Source organism: Neofelis nebulosa, chromosome 12 (genome assembly GCF_028018385.1).
Source record: "Neofelis nebulosa isolate mNeoNeb1 chromosome 12, mNeoNeb1.pri, whole genome shotgun sequence".
Classification (NCBI taxonomy): Eukaryota; Metazoa; Chordata; class Mammalia; order Carnivora; family Felidae; genus Neofelis; species Neofelis nebulosa.
The window spans coordinates 55,217,255-55,233,113 of record NC_080793.1 but is presented as its reverse complement, the minus strand read 5'-3'; the positions used below and the strand labels follow the sequence as shown (position 1 = coordinate 55,233,113).

General features: G+C 47.4%; 1 protein-coding gene and 2 long non-coding RNA genes across 13 annotated transcripts in view; 2 read left to right on the top strand and 1 right to left on the bottom strand.

The window, feature by feature from the left end:
• Window positions 1-15,472, top strand: part of LOC131491878 (uncharacterized) — a 45,141-nt gene extending 29,669 nt beyond the window's left edge. Inside the window, exons 2-3 of one of the 4 annotated variants that reach the window (XR_009251703.1) lie at window positions 9,991-10,130; window positions 15,095-15,472. This is a non-coding gene — a long non-coding RNA (uncharacterized LOC131491878). Of the gene's footprint in view, window positions 1-9,990; window positions 10,131-15,083 lie in introns of all 4 variants that reach the window. The other 3 variants (XR_009251701.1, XR_009251702.1, XR_009251700.1) reach the window with 3 other exon arrangements.
• Window positions 1-15,859, bottom strand: part of NFIB (nuclear factor I B) — a 458,972-nt gene that overhangs the window by 273,030 nt on the left and 170,083 nt on the right. The gene's annotated exons all lie outside the window — the stretch shown is intronic.
• On the top strand, window positions 10,137-11,568 carry LOC131491879 (uncharacterized). The gene is made up of 2 exons (XR_009251704.1): window positions 10,137-10,356; window positions 11,360-11,568. It is a non-coding gene; the product is annotated as an uncharacterized LOC131491879 (long non-coding RNA).

Genomic DNA, 15,859 nt, shown 5'->3' with positions numbered 1-15,859 from the left:
GAGGGGGAGGATGGGAGGGAGAGGAGAGAAGAAGGATAGGTGGAGGGGGAGAAGGGAGGTGGTGGTTCTTTTTCTCCTCCAGCCAGCGCCAGCCGAGGCGAACTTGCGGTGGCGGAGCTCGAGAAAACTTTGGAAAGTTTCGGGAGCGCGGTTAGTGGTGGAGGCGCAGGGCAAAGAAGCAATGCTGGGGTGGGCGCTGGGGAGCGGACGGGGTGCTCCTGGGAGGCCAGGTCCTGGGGTGGTTAAAGATCCAAGCATCCTGGGTCAGGTCCGCCCCCGGCCGCAGAGGCTTCGAGGCGCTGACTGCGGGACGTTTCCTTAAGAGATGGACAAGACCGCGGGTTCGGCGGTCTCTGCCAGTGCCGAAAGCACCGCAGGGCGACGGCTCGGAGCAACAGCGGGAAAGGCTCGTCTGCCAAGGCGGGATTAGATCCTCCCGCCCAGGGGCCCCGTCCCCCATCTTCCCCCGCCCAGCGAGGGCCGCGCGCGCCAGGGATCTTTGGGGCGACGCGCGCCGTCTCGAGTCGCGCTTCGGCTCTCCGCGCACCACGTGCGCCCACGGCCTCAGGCGGGGATGTTTGGGCCAGTGCCCCTGAAAGAGAGGGGGCCACATAGCCAAGACCAGGCTTCGGCCACGTTCGGCCCGCGCACCCTTGCTGGGGGCAGGATAAAATGGCCCAACCCAACTTTTCCCTGCGCCCTGGGAAGGAAGCGTGGCGCGCCCGCTGGAGCGCGAGGCCGCCGCCGCCCGTTCCACACGCGGCCTGGCTTTCTGCTTTTCCTCACTGCGCACCAGGGAAAGGCAGAATTCAATGATATCATCCAAGTGTCACGCAGTCTTTTCCTCTTTTCCTCTGGAGCCTAGTGTATTTCGAAGGGGTATCTCCCAATTCTCAAATAAATGTCTTTCCCTCTAAAGCCTGGCTGGGTTCTGTAGTAACCATTGAGGCGAAAATGACCACACACACACAAACAAAGAAAGAAAGAAAAGAAAAAAGGAAAGGAAAGGAAAGAAAAGAAAAAAGAAAAGAAAAAGAAAGGAAAAGAGAGGAAAGGGGGAAAAACCCAATCAGTTGTGAGTTTACAGCCTGAAGCGGCTTATTTGAACTCCATTCCAGACCGCGCAGCTCACCCTATTCGGGGAGAAGCTGGAGAATGGAGACAAAACAAGGTTATTTAAAGTGACTCCCGGAACGCGACTTCCCTTCCAAAACTCCTTAGGTGTCTGCTTCAGGGCTCCAGCTTAGCGCGGCCCGGGCAACCCAGCCTCGGATGTTTAAACCGGGTCAACCCCCGGGTGAAACTACCTGTTGGGAGAATGCGCAATCTAGACTTTCGGCCCTCTTTTCTCCCGCGCAATCCCCGCAGCGCCGGGATGGTTCTGGGTTTGGCAGGACTGGGGAGAGGACAGAAGAGCCGGGAGCAGCGGACAAAGTCAGCAGCTCCTGGCTCTACTCAGCGTGCTGCAGGGGCTCTTTGGAAAGTGGAAGCAGTGCCTAGAACGCGGTGCGGGGCCCTTGGACGCAGGGATGCCCCCAAACTCTCACGATTCTCGAAATTCGGAAACCATGAAGCGGTGCGGTTCGTGCCGGCTTGGTGCAAGTCTAACTTAAAAAAAAAAAAAAAAACAACAACACACACACACACAAAAAGCCTCCTGGCGGCTTCCTCGGCGCGCACCCCCACCCCGCACTCCAACAGCCCACACTTTTCCCTGCACCGAAATTCACTTTACTACTTAAAATTCGGAAAACTCCGCCGCCGCTTGGACGCGCGGCAATCCAGAGGCTGCTTAAAGCTCTTGCACGAGTTGCTTGAGGGAGATCACTCTGCTCTTGCGAGCACACAGAATCTCTGTATCTTAAAACAGCCTAACCCGACGAGGAAGCAGAGTTAGCGGTGACAATCTGAGTAGTCTTTGCAGCCCGTTGGGGGAATTTTCGGAGCCTGGGGGACAGGGGGCTTGTCTCGCTGGAACCGGTGGGAAGGACGGTTCCGGCCGGGCCCTGGGGCTGGAAGTCTCATTTGGGGAGCGCACAGCCCGGGTTTGGCGCGCGCGTTTAATTACGTTCTTTAGGGCAAACTCTCCCGCACAGCCTGCGCCGACATTACTTCTGGGGGGATGTGGAGGCACAGGCTGGACTAAACCGGGAAATCCCCCCCTCCCCAGACTCGGAAACCACTCCGCATTGTGTCTCCGATGCGGGTTTCTGCTCTTTGATAGCGAACTGCACTCAATTTGGGGAGCAGTGGGACTTGGGAGAGGCCCTACCGACGGGCCCGTTTGGGGTCCGAGGGTACGGAAACTCTTTCTCCGTGATTGGGGGTACGGCGGCGCTTTATTTCTCGGGGCATGCGCTCACATTTTGCACGGTCACAACGCACTCGGCTTAAAACGAAATGGGGACAAATATGAGGCCACTGCAGGGAAGGAGGGGGGTAAGCCTCATCTTGCTTAGGATACTCGTTCTGACAGCGAAAACTGCCGGGCTGCGCCGAAGAGCGAGAATTTATTAATGAGAATTTATTGCACAGGAACGAGAGTTGAGACTTCGAGCTAAAAGACGGCTCAGGACGCTTCCCGCGCGGCAGTCTTTTATGATCCTGCCGCATTAGTCTGTTCTGCCCCTAAGTCACACCCCTATTCCCAGTCTTAAGTGGCATTTCCCTTCCCAGTGTGCCTCTTTCCTGTGCCCACTTGTCCGGGGCTTCGTGTTGCCCAGGACCTCTCCGCGTCTGGAAAAACTCTCGCAAACTTGTCCTTCGCCCAGTGCGTATGCGCGGGTGGGCTCTCCCTGCGCCGCCGCACCGCAGCCCCGGACCCTCCGGGGCCTGGGAAACCCGGTGCATTTTCCAGCGCTCAGCCTCTGCGCTCCTGTTTTATTTCAGTTCAATCCCAGGGGCACGGACCCAAGGATAATAAACAATGCTGCTTATTAGAGATACAAACGGGCGCAGAAAAGAACCACGCGGAAAAGCAAGCACAGAGACATTTTAACAAGTGGCCATGCATTCAGAACTGTCTTTGAAAGTGACTTGTAATGTACAATGGGAGGGAGCCTCTCCAAAATTACAGAAATTCTCAGAATGTAGGTTTGTCAAAGGATGATGGCCGGAGCTATTTTTATTTATTTGGTTTTGCCTCTGGAAATCAGGCGGAGTTGTTGCTACCTGCCCAAGCCTCTCTACAAGCCGCCTCCCCCTCCCTTATCCCCCTCTTAGATCGCTAGGCCTCACACACAAAAAAGGGAGGGGTCTTCCAGGTGTGGGCATCCTTTGCTACCGTTATTTCAGATCCCTCAAGGGTTGAAAACACTGCCTCCCCTTTAGGCAGTGACAACACGGGCTTTGGGGGAAGATGTCATCGTAACGGGTGTGGTCAAATAATTCAGAGAGACGGGGGATTTTTTTTTTTTTTTTTTGGTATATATATATAAACGCAGATACCTTGTGAGTGTTGACCCTGAGAGTGGAGGCTGGTGATTCCTCCTTGAGGTGCGGGTGAAACCGATTTCTGCCCTGCCTGATGGCCTTGGGAAAGGGCCTCCCATCTGCTCTGATCGCCTCCACCCCTTCCAATGTCAGAAAACCTTCCTGCCTGCAAATATTGGCACTTCGCTGCTACTGACAGGCGGTGCTGCTTTAAATAGGAAGAAGACCGCGGGGCGAAAAGAAAGTCACAACCTTCCTACCCACCAGACTACCTGCCTCCGGTCCCCAAAGGCCAAGCGCTGGCAAAAGAGACTTACAAGGAAAACCTCCGATTTCGGAGCAGGATGGGAAATGAATCAGCTGTGTGTTCCAGGAACAAAATCTTTCTTTGATTCTCAGGGACTGGGGTGCCCCAGAACGGGTCTCCCCTGTTTTAGTGCCTGAGCGCCTGCACTTCCTATGACCCTGTCTCTCCACTTTTCCATTGTTGTTGTTCAGATAAAGGTAACGCTGGGAGAGCTTCAGCGATGCTTCAGTTCAGTCCGCCTGGGCAGCAAGTTCCTTTTGACTTTATCCAGAGTGCGGCTGTGCTTCTGGCGGTGCCAGGGGTGGGTCTGGTCTCACCACAGCTAGCCCCGCGCCCCACACAGAACTCTCAGCCTCTGGACCTGCCTGGGGCTGGCTCTGGCTGGGTCTGGGGCCTCTCTTTTGAAATGCACCCCTCTGCCAAGCAAGGGCATCTCCTCGGAAATGATCGTGGGGCCAACTGCACCCAATGAATAGCCCAAACCTTCCCTCCCCAGCTCCTACCTAAGTTGATGGCTTTACGTAGTGTTCATGAATTTTTGTTTCCTAACTTCAATTCTGAATGATCTTCAGAACTCTTGAGCTGTCTACCCTAGAGGCCAGCTTCTCCTAGGAAGGGAAGGGTTTGTGCCCGATGAGTTCAAGCTTGAGAGGCTGGCCTCTGCACAACTGTGGCTGCATTTTAGAGAGTGCCTCAGGCATTTTGGGTGCTGGACTTCTTCCCACTGTTTTCCAATTCAATTGGACGGTGCCTAGTAACTCTATAGAGAAGGAAACTGAGGCACAGAGAAGGGACTGGGCTTACCAAGGGCATACGGTGAACTGAGAGCAGAGTCTGCACCAGACCCCAGGTTTCCTGATTTGAAGTCCGTTTGCCCCAGTTTTGAGGCTGGTGTAGCTAACAAGACACTACTGTTCAGGAAACTTCCACTGTGTGCCAGACCACTTATTGTGCCAGACGCTTTACATAGGTTGTCATTACAGTAACCCTAAAGAGCATTATTAGCCCCAATAAAAATTTGTAAAAATTATAAGAGTAACATATGCATAAATCAAAATATTTCAAATAATCCAAAAGGGCATAAACTGAAAGTAAGTCTCTTCCTCTGCCCCTTCTTCCAGAATAATGCTGATATTTTTCATTCCTTTAGTGGCTCTGTCCATATCTAATAGACGTCACCATTACCTTCCGAGTGAGGAGGGGGAGTGTCCCAATCAGGATAACCCGCTGTGGCTGCCTGTCTCAGACCCAGCACCACCATGACTGTCTACCTCAGGGAAGGCGAGGAGTGGGGAGAAACAAGGAGCGAGGCCACAGATAAGAAGGCTCAAGTCAGAGTTCATGTCACCCCTTCCTCTCCTCTCCACCTGCACCTGCTAATGCTACAGTTTTCTGGGAGCTGAGACCATAAGCTCTCTCGGTGCAGGTAACCTGATGGCCATTTGTGAGGGCTGCATTCCTTCCAGGCCTCAGTGCAAATGGACAAACAGCTTTCCTTGTGTCCCTGTCACCTAGCTGCTGTCACCCCAGTGCTGCCTGCAGCCTGTACTAGCTCTGTCTGGGGCTGGGACAAGCCTCTTCAGCTTCAGATTTCCCTGCCTGCTGCTCGGGGTTGTTGGGAGGCTCAAATGAGAGACGGGGTGACAGGGGGTGGGAGGGGGTGAGGACGGGGGTGGGGGTGGACTGTAAACTTGAAATCTCTTCATATAAATAGAGTCGCTGCTTTTCAAAGGTCTGGTTAGGACCCTGTGGCCCTTCAGTTCAAGATGGTGAATGTTCAGGGTTGTTTGCAAAAGGGTGTGCTTGGGGGATATGGGGATTTGCCTTTGGGTGTTGTGCATATAGGAGCAGGTATAGAAGTACATCTTAAAGTGGAGGGGTTGTTCATTTTTTCATGAAACATGGGAACACTGAGTCTTTGGGATCAGGGGCTGCGGTGAATATGAAGTAGATTTCCTTCTGCGGGAGAACACAGAGAGCCAAGTTGGTGAGGGCAGAAGGAGGCACTTCCCGGCTTGGGGGTGCACAGTGGGTGGGTAAGAAGCATGGCTGAAGGGATGATTCAGCCTGTCCCTTTGGGTAGATGTCCCCCACCAAAGGCTGATGTTAGACGTTCGGGAGCAGAGAGGGTGAACGCTGGGATAAGCTTCCCAGAACCGATCATTTCATTGTTTGCAACTATTTTTGTGAGTGGAAAGGAGAGGGATTTTAGAGGATGCGTGTGATAATTCTTTCAGGAAAAGCTAGTCCTGTCCTCGAGAGTTCCTCATTCTGGAAGAATTGCTAGAAAATCCTGAATTGGTGGCGGAGGGCAGCGGGGAGGGGGCTCCAAGTGAGAGCAAGTGACGGGCCCTGGCCATGGGCTCCTCCAGAAGAGGAGCAGCTGGGGAGGGGCTGGTGTCTCTGAAAAGCACTTCTAGAAACATGCACAAGACCCTGCAGCATGCACAGATCTGAGATGGTACAGAGGGAGAGTGTGAGCGTCCAGGAGGAAGAAAAAAACGGTTTTAAGATGAATGAGGGGGGTTGGGGAGTGGGCTGGTTCCAGAGAGAAACCGTGAAAGGAGGGAAAGTCAGATTTTTTTTTTTTTTTTTTTTTTTTTGAGGCCCAGCCAGACTTCAGACTTCAGAGAGCCTGCCTTCAATGCCTGTGTCAGGACAAAGGAGGCTGCGCCCCCTGGTGTCAGACTGGCAATCAGCACCGCTCGCTGAGGCAGAAACCTGAGGGTGGGGAAACCAGGGTCCAGCCAGAAAAGTCCACGGGTCAGTCAGATGCCTTTTCGTCTGTTTGCTAAGGGAGTGGAAGTTGAAATAGCCTTTGCTTTCCCAGATCTGGGGTCTAAATCGAGACTGTTTCAGAGAAGGAGGATTTTTGTTGTTTTACATGCAAGTTAAGTCAACAGGACAGTACCTGTTTCAAAGCAGCCTGGTGGGGTAGGAAGTCCACTGACCTGAGAGAAAAGACGTGCATTTGAGGAAGAGTGTTGGTCTGGGGCGAGTCATTAAATATTTCAGAGCCTCCCTTTCCTTGGCTTAGAACCAAAGGGGTTAGACTAAGATGGCTTTTAAAGTTTTTCTCAAGCTCTTTCCAATATTGGGATTTATTCATCGCCACCCTATTATTCTCCGAGAACCTCGAAAATAGGACCTTATTATTTTTATTTTTCTTATGAGCATGCAGGTACAAATGTTTCAGCGTGAGCTCCCTGATTCTGAGCAAAGGTGTTTGTGTCCCCTTTTCTTTTAAAACGGCAAAATATGCCTCTTTTCAGCACGGAAGCCATCCCTTCACCCTTTATGGAGCCTCCTGCAAAAAGCAACAGAGTGAGGTCTTCAGTCTCTGCTCTGGTTCTTTTAAAACTAAAGTAGGAAAGTGTCGTGCTGGAAATTATGCCACTGAGTGTTACATGTGGTAGGTGTGAATATATGCTTCAACAGTTCCAGGCATGAGACCAAAAACGTCCCCAGAATTAGCAGAGTTTTCAGCTATAATCTGGCTAACATTTCTACGAATAGGTACAAAGACCGATTTGAGAGTATGTTCTCTCTAAGGGGCTGTCTGGTTGGGATTCCACTGGAATTTAAGGCCATCCCTTGGACGGGCAGGTGATTTTAGCGGGATCAGCCCCAGGAAAACTGTGGTAGGGGCTCAGAGTCCGCTCTCCTAAAACCCGCAAGTCGAATCACTGCGATGAGCAGTCATTTGTACCTCATGGCGACTGACTTCTTCCTTCTACACTGCACTTGAACTCTTATCTCTACCTAGTGGCTACCTTTGCTTTTTGGTTTTAAGCCACGGATCGCAGGCCCGTGGGGAGGATCACTTGGGTAGTCTTGCGGACGTGGAGGGTGCGAGAGGCCATTGTCCTGTACCCTGCAGGGTCACTACTCCATACACTACACGAGAGGACCGGTTCCCCCATACGGGAGAGGGGATCAGGAGGAAGAGAAGCAGTACAACCAGATGAGCCATGGCAAGGGTTGGGGGCCAGAGACTCAGAAGCACAGGTGCTTCTCTGAAGTGAACAGCTGCATCGTGGGCCGCGACGACCTCCAAAGTTCACAGGTTGAAGGCCTAGCCACCGGGACTGCGGGCTACGACTGCATGTGGACATAAGGCCTTTAAAGATGCTCTTAAGTGAAAAGGAGGCCGTTAGGGCAACTCTAACCGGTGTGACCGGGGAAGTCCTCGTAAGAAGAGGAGATTAGGACAACAGCCAGGTACTGTGGGAAGACCACACGAAGACACTCCAAGGGACAGCGCCTTAGAAAAAAGGGACTCTACCGACACCTTGTTCTCAGACTTCTAGCCCCCAGACTTGCGAGGAAATAAATTCCTGTCTTCTACGCCACTCAGTCTATGGTACTTTGTCACGGTGGCCCTAGCAAATGACTCTAGGTCGTAACTTGGCGCCCGCCAATCTTGTGGATCCATTCAGGGATGCAGCCCGGAGTCACCGATGTTTTTAGTGTTTAAGAGAGGTTAAGAATCTTTTGCTTTTGAAACGTTGGGAGCAGGGTACATTTCACGAACACACAAGCAGTGCGGTCACGCGGCACCCCACGCTTGGCCCAGGAAGGGCCAGGTGCTCTGGCTGAATGTTCTGCTATGGCCATGTGGAAATTCGTGAATTTGAAGAAGGGCCTGAACTTTTGGGTTGCACGGGGCGCAACAAACCACGTAGTTAGTCCTTGTTGACAGCTAACACAAACTTAAAATACAGTGCTGGTTAAGAGTATGAGGGCCAAAACAAAATAGGTCCGAGGCTGGGTGTAGTGTGGGACACTGGTAAGAACTTTGTGTCGCCAGTTGGATACAGAGAATCCTTCCAGTCTCTGGGGCACCTGGGTGGCTCACTCGGTTAAGTGTCTGACCCTTGATGTTGGCTCAAGTCATGATTCATGGGATGGAGCCCCATGTCGGTCTCTGTGCCGACAATGTGGAGCCTTCGTGGGATTCTCTCTCTCCCTCTCTCTCTCTGCCCTTCCCCCCCTCTGCTCATGTGCTCTCTTTCTCTCTAAAATAAATAAACATTAGGGGCGCCTGGGCGGCTGTCGGTTAAGCATCTGACTTTGGCTCAGGTCATGATCTCACGGTTTGTGAGTTCGAGCCCCACGTCGGGCTCTGTGCTAAGAGCTCTGCTCTCTGCCCCTCCCCCCGATTGTCTTTCTCTCTCTCTCTCTTTCTCTCTCTCTGTCTCTCAAAAATAAATAAATATTTAAAAAAAATTAATAAATGACCCCAAAAAAAGTCCTCCCATTTCTCTGAGAACCCCTGGGGAAGAATTTATGGGACCCAGAGATTTTCTGGGGGTGGGAGGAAAGGCACAGATATTCTGCAGGTTTGATTCCCTGGGATTCTGCATGAGCTAGTGTGGCCCTAAGATTCCGCAGCCCCCCCACCCCCGCCCCAGGGATGGGCAGTGAGAACTTCACAATAGGAATACTTTGAGGAAAGGCCCAACATAAGGAGCTAAATGTTTGGTTTGGGGGAGGGGGCTGGGTTGGGCCCTGCGTATGCCTGATGCTGGAAGCTTTTCCAGAGTCATCCATCCAGGCACTGGAGTTGGGCTTTGGAAACCGCGTATGCTTGTTCCCCAGTATGAACAGTAGGACTCTGAGGGGCAGTGCAGCCCAATGTCAAGGCAGCATGGAGACCGGGCGGTGAGAGAGGAACAGTGGTGAGAGAGGACTGGCTAGACTCCAGATTCCTGCCTGCGGTGTGTGACCAGGATTCTCGCTTTGGAGCCAGTCAGCCCCAGTATTCTTGAGGGGTTCTCTGTTGGGCCGAGCTGCAAGAGAGAACCCTGGCCTGTTTTAAGGCCGACCCGAGCACTTAATTGGAAGTAAATAATAGAATTCCATTTCATGGTGCGTGCCATAGTAGTCGATTCTAATTTGGAAGGGGCAAGCTGTGCCCCTGATGAAAGGAATGTAGTCATCAGGGCTAGAGTCATGGGGATATTATGGGGATATTATGGGGAGATCCTGTGTTTAAAGATATGCACTGATTTATAGAAGCTCACTGAAAATATTATAGTGGAATGTTTGGTCAGGAGGTCTGCTTTTTTGGTTCTATTTCTGCCCAGTATTGGCGAACGGGTGAGTGTAAATTTTAAAAGAAGTAATTTCTTATGCACATTTGTGCAAACTCCCTAAGGGGAATCAGTGAAAGACTGTTTGAGACACTGGATTTCTTGGAAGAAAGTTGCTACATAAATTAGTGTAGAGCTTTTTTTTTTCCATGGCAGGTTTGCAGGACCCTCTGAAGAACCCTCCCATCATGGAAGGGAGAAAATGAAACTCTCTACTAGCGTCTATTAGGGAAGCTAAACTTCTCTCTTTCCGGCAAGTTTCCCAAACCTCATGACTCTGATTTCCAGACCAAAGAGTAAAGTTTTATTTTTATTATTCTTTATACTTGGCATATGGAGGAGAGTCCCACAATGGGGCAGGCCAGGCTTAGGTACCCCAGGGGGAATTCAGACACACCTACACAGTGCACCCCAAGCCAGCTCCTCCTTTCTCCTGACATACAGTGCCCTCCTTCTCACTGAAGTGTATGAACAGGACTCCCCCTCAGAGCTGAGCCAGACCCTGGATTCTCAAGGGGTTGGGTGAGTGGCCCAATATTTAAGATGATTGAAATTCTATGTGTGGTGTTTCTGATTTAATTCCTGAATGACAGTTCCCTTAAACATGTGGGAAATAAGAAACCTCACTAAAAATTTTAATCTAAAAGACCATTCGATTCGGAGAAATGAAACTATGTCCACATAAAAGCTTGTGTTTTAAAACAAGTTTTAAATAAATGTTGACAACAGCATTATTCACAATGGCCAAAAAGGGGAGACAATCCGAATGTCCATCAACTAATGAATGGGTAAACAAAAATGTGGTACATTCACACAATGGAATACTATTTGGCAATAAAAAGGCATGGAGTATTGTTACATGCTACACTGATGAACCTTAAAACATGCTAAGTGAAAGAAGCCAGTCACAAAGGCACACATATTGTATGATTTCATTTGTGTGAAATTCCTAGAGTAAACAAATCTACAGACACGGAAAATAGATTAGTGATTGCCGAGGGCTGGGGGTCAGAGTCCAGGCATTGAAAGATGACAGCACAATAGGACAGGGTTTCTTTTTGAGGCTATGAAAATGTTCCACAATTAATTCATTGTGGTGGAGAATGAACAACTCCGAAGATGTATCAAAAAACACTGAATTCTGGGGCGCCTGGGTGGCTCAGTCGGTTAAGCGTCTGACTTCGACTCAGGTCATGATCTCACAGTTCGTGGGTTGAGCGTCGTGTCGGGCTCTGAGCTGACAGCTCAGAGCCTGGAGCCTGCTTCGGATTCTCAGTCTCCCTCTTTCTGCCCCTCCCTTGCTCGTGCTCTCTCTCTCTCTCTCTCTCTCTCAAAAATAAATAAACATTAAAAAGAAAAAAGAAAAACACTGAATCTTGCATTTTGAATGGATGAATTCCATCATGTGCAAATTATATCTCAATAAAATTGTTAAATTTTTAAAAGAAATTGTTAAATTTTTAAAATTGTTTAAAAGAAATGATACTTTTAAAAAGACCATTGGTTTATGTCTCTTTTTCTGAAGCTGATTCCCTTGGGATGCAGGTATCCGGGCTGAAAACCGGATTTTATGAGCTGAGTAAGATGACAATGTGAGAAATGGCGATTTTCCCTTAGGCAGAGATCTGATTTGCAGATCCGTGCGTACCCACAATGCTTGTGCCTGCAGCTGCTTTGAACTTTGCTGAAAAGATTTTTCTTAGCTTGAAATCATTAAAATATGTTTAAACGGCACTGAAGTGGCTTCATTGTTGTTATCTATTCCTTTCCCTCCCTTTAAGTAATAGCACCCCAATATCCTCTTAAGGAACCACCCACCTCGTTTTCAGTTCATGTGGTTTGAATATTGCTGACCCTATGCCTTAGGCTCTATGAGTCAGGCCTGACCAATCAGCACATTTCATCCAGTGGTGTGTCAGAGCTGGCTCATCCCAGCTTATTCGAACCAACTGGTAAATTTTTAGGAACTTTGTGAGCCAGTTGTTAAATATGATCACTATTAAAATTTTAAGTACATAAATTTATAATTAAATACATTATACTTAAAATGGAGTTATTAGGCACTCAAAACTCATGGCTTCCTAATTATTTGAATACATTCTACTATACCTGTTCTCCTGAGGTTACTTACACCTATCAGATCTTCATGATTTAAGTGCACCCCTGTGTGTCTCTTTTCAACCCCATTGTTCAGTGACTTCCTGTCAGCAGCTTGGCCTTGGCCATGGGCAGTGTTTATACATCACAACTATGTAAATGCTGCATATCAGGGCTTCTTCTTTCCTGTCAAGGAGAGTGTCAATCATCTGCCAGCTGTAGCGGTTTAAACAGTGCCCCCTCCCCCAAAAAGATGTTTGTGTCCAAATCGGGGTAGTTGTGAATGTAACTTTGTTTGGGAAAGGGATCTTTGCAACTGTGTTTAAGATAAGCATCTTGAGCTGAGAGCATCCTGGATTATCCCAGGATCTCTAAATACAATCACACGTGTCCTTATAAGAAGAGGCAGGGGAGTTCGACACACACACAGATAATAGAAGGAGGCAATGAGACCAGAGAGATTGACTGAAGGAGTGCAGCCATAAGCCAAGGGATGCCTGGAGCTGCTAGAATCTGGAAGAGGCATGAAACAGAATCTCCCCTGGAATCTCTAGAGGGAGCACAGCCTTGCTGACACCTTGACTTTGGATGGTTAGCCTCCAGAAATATGCAAGAATAAATTTCTGTTTTGAAGCCACCCAGTTTGTGATAATTTGTGATGGCAGCCACAGAAAACTAACCTACTGGCATCCACTGGGGTACTATCGTACGACCAGGGATGGGCATGTTACCCCAGTTAGGACAATGGGAGGTCAGCTCCGTGAAAGAAACCATCTCCTTCTACTAGGGGTTGCCAAATGGTGCCATTTTTGCCACCATATTTGCCTAAGAATGAAAACAGCACAGAAAGTTGTCAAGTAGACATCTGGAGAGAGACAGAGAGAGAGAGAGAGATCCCAGAACAATGTTGTTTGAGAAGCTGGACCTAGTCTACTACTGGAATTCTCTGTTGCATGAACGAATTAATTTCTTTTCTTTTGAAACCAAGTTCCTAACCAATATACACATGTGAATTTTAGGGAACATTTGAAAGTGTTCTTTTGCACAGACAGGGTTGTAAATACACATGGTTGCTATCATTCGATCAGTTATTACTGAAATCAAGCATAACTAGCAAAGACAATCAGGGAAACATATAACAAACAGTGAACAACCTGAGATCTACCTGAATTCGATCGTGTTCATTTGTTCCACAAACACTTACTGAGCCCAACCATGTTTAAAGTGTTCTACTTGGGGCACATATCCATACATTTAACAGCTTACAACTTATTTGCCAGTAAGGAGTTTAGGAGAGCTCACATTACTGAGGTCACCAGCAGTATTAACTTTTCATGACATAGCCCATGTTTTTCTGGACAGTACTAAATTCATATAATTTCCTTATTTTTCCTAAAGAGAATTTGTTTAATGTACAATGAACATATTCTAACTTCTTTATGAGATTCCATTTAAGTACATTCACAAATCATAAAAAAAAAAAAAAAACTTTTGGCAAATTGAATATTTTAAGTTGGGAATTATTCTTCTGGTGATTTTCAATGACACTGTGCCTTTGCTAATTTTGTACTTCTCCAGAATTTTTATTCTCCATTATCTTAGTAATTTGTTAGCATGGATAGGCACATTTCTGAACGGAGGGTGTCACAGGAAATCCCAGAGATAGACATACTGTATTGAATATTTTTAAAATAAAAGGAAAATCTTTTTACACCAAGAATGTCTACCTTTATTTTTTTTAGTTCAGGAGATTTAAAATTAATTCTGCCCCCATAATTCTATTTTTTTCTCATACCTTTCAAATAGCTTTTTTTTTTTATGAGCACATTCTTCATGTTGGATGAATTCCCAGCCAACTTTTTAAATCTAATTAAACTCACCTAAGTTTAACTCAGATAGCATTTGCGGTTAATTTCTTAATGGTTGATAAACTGGAAACCCATCTTTGGGACTTATTAAAAAAAAAAAAAAAAAAAAAAAAAAAAAAAAAAGAGGTTCCTGAAGGTTGCTTATTGCTAAAAGAGCCCATTGCTAATAATGATGTCACAAACATCAATAAACTAATGCCCATTTGTCTGGACTTAAAATAGAATAAACTTTCAAATGCAAATATCCAGGGGCACCTGGGTGGCTCAGACTTCAGACTTCAGCTCAGTTCATGATCTCACAGTTTGTGGGTTGGAGCCCCATGCTGGGCTCAGTGCTGACAGCTCGGAGCCTGGAGACTACTTTGCGTTCTATGTCTCCCTCTTTCTTTGCCCCTCCCCAGCTCATGCTGTCTCTCTCTCTCTCTCTCTCTTTCTCTCTCTCAAAAATAAGCAAACATTAAAAAAATGCAAATATCCAAATATTATATTATTCTTTTACACTTTATATTTGCTTATAGCTTTGCTTATCAAAGAAAGAATTGTCCTGAGTATTTTCAAGGCAAAAGTAACAACAACAATAACAACAAACAAACAAATCCATAAATAAACACATAAGGAACAAGCAAGCAAACACACACACAAGCACACACACGTGAGGCATAGGGAATAAGAGATTTCACTAGGACATACAGCAGACATTAATGAAGCAAAAATAATTCAAGTCTACTCTCCTTCCAGTCTGGAACAATCCTGTTTGCTATGAAAAAGTAGCCACCAAAATCTTTTGGGAGATTAGCATCATTATCAATACGGATTTCAAGGAAAACGTGAACAACATAAAAACTTAGCTTTCAGATTCCCCATTTTTATAGCCCCATAAAACCTAAAATAAAAATTGGGAGCACATCCAGTTTATCAAAGAAAGGTCAACAACAGACTCAAAATAAAAGTTTAGGAAGTCATTTTCTATTAACAAAAGCAGCTTTTAAATATTACTTTTTCTTGATAATTCTGGCTGAGAAGAACCCAAGCAAGTTAGCTTTTATCCCTAAGGCCAAAAAGAAACTCACCACCAAAATGGAAATACAAGGCACCGGAAAAAATCAGTGATTTGTTCCCTGATGGCAACTTTATGCCAGAGACACAAGAGTTTCTTTACACGAACTTGTTTTCTTCATGTGGAAAACACTGATAGAAATCTAGGTGAATGGATATAATTAAGTAATTGTGTGGCTCCAACTCTAAAATGCTTTTTTTTTTTTTTTTTTCCATCAAACACCTCAGCGTTTGCCCAGTAACCAGACGAGAGGAACAGCCTTCTAAGAGTGAAGCCCTCAAGACGCTTCCAAGCTGCCTGGACAAAGGCTTGGAATGACTACAATAGTGAACCATCCTGCCTTGGACCTGAATCTAGATCGATGACCTAATACATCTTTTCCAACTCTGACTGCCATGGTTTTATGAGCATCAAGGACTGGGCGTCTGCCATTGTCAACATGTAAGGCCTCTCCAGAGTTTGAACATCCACAGAAACTCAAGTACCCCCCTCCCCCCCGAAAAGCACAGATCGCCCAGTCTCCCAGGGCTCTGCGTGCTGCCTCTAGCTTTCACGTGTGACACAGAAACTCCTCTTTGGCAGGATTAATTCTTAAATAAAGGAAGTGTGTCCGTTACTCTCCCCTGTTATCTTGGTTTAAGAACTCTGAGTCAGAGCAGATCTCTGAGAAACTAATTAAGCTTAGCTTAAGGGCCTCTCTTTTTCAGGGGCCCTTCCAAAGGGCTGTACCTAATTTTGTATTTGTAATTTTGCATTCTTTTTAAAGGTATTTCTTTATTTATTTTTGAGAGATAGCGCAAGTGGGGGAGGGGCAGAGAGAGATTGAGAGAGAGAGAATCCCAAGCAGGTTCTGCGATGCCAGTGCAGACCTGGACTTGGGGCTGGAACCCACCAACCTCGAGATCATGACCTGAGCGGAAGTCAGAGGCTTAACCAACTGCGCCACTCAGGCACCCTGGTCACTTTGCATTCTTTTTAATAAAAAGTCCCCTTCATTGTATAA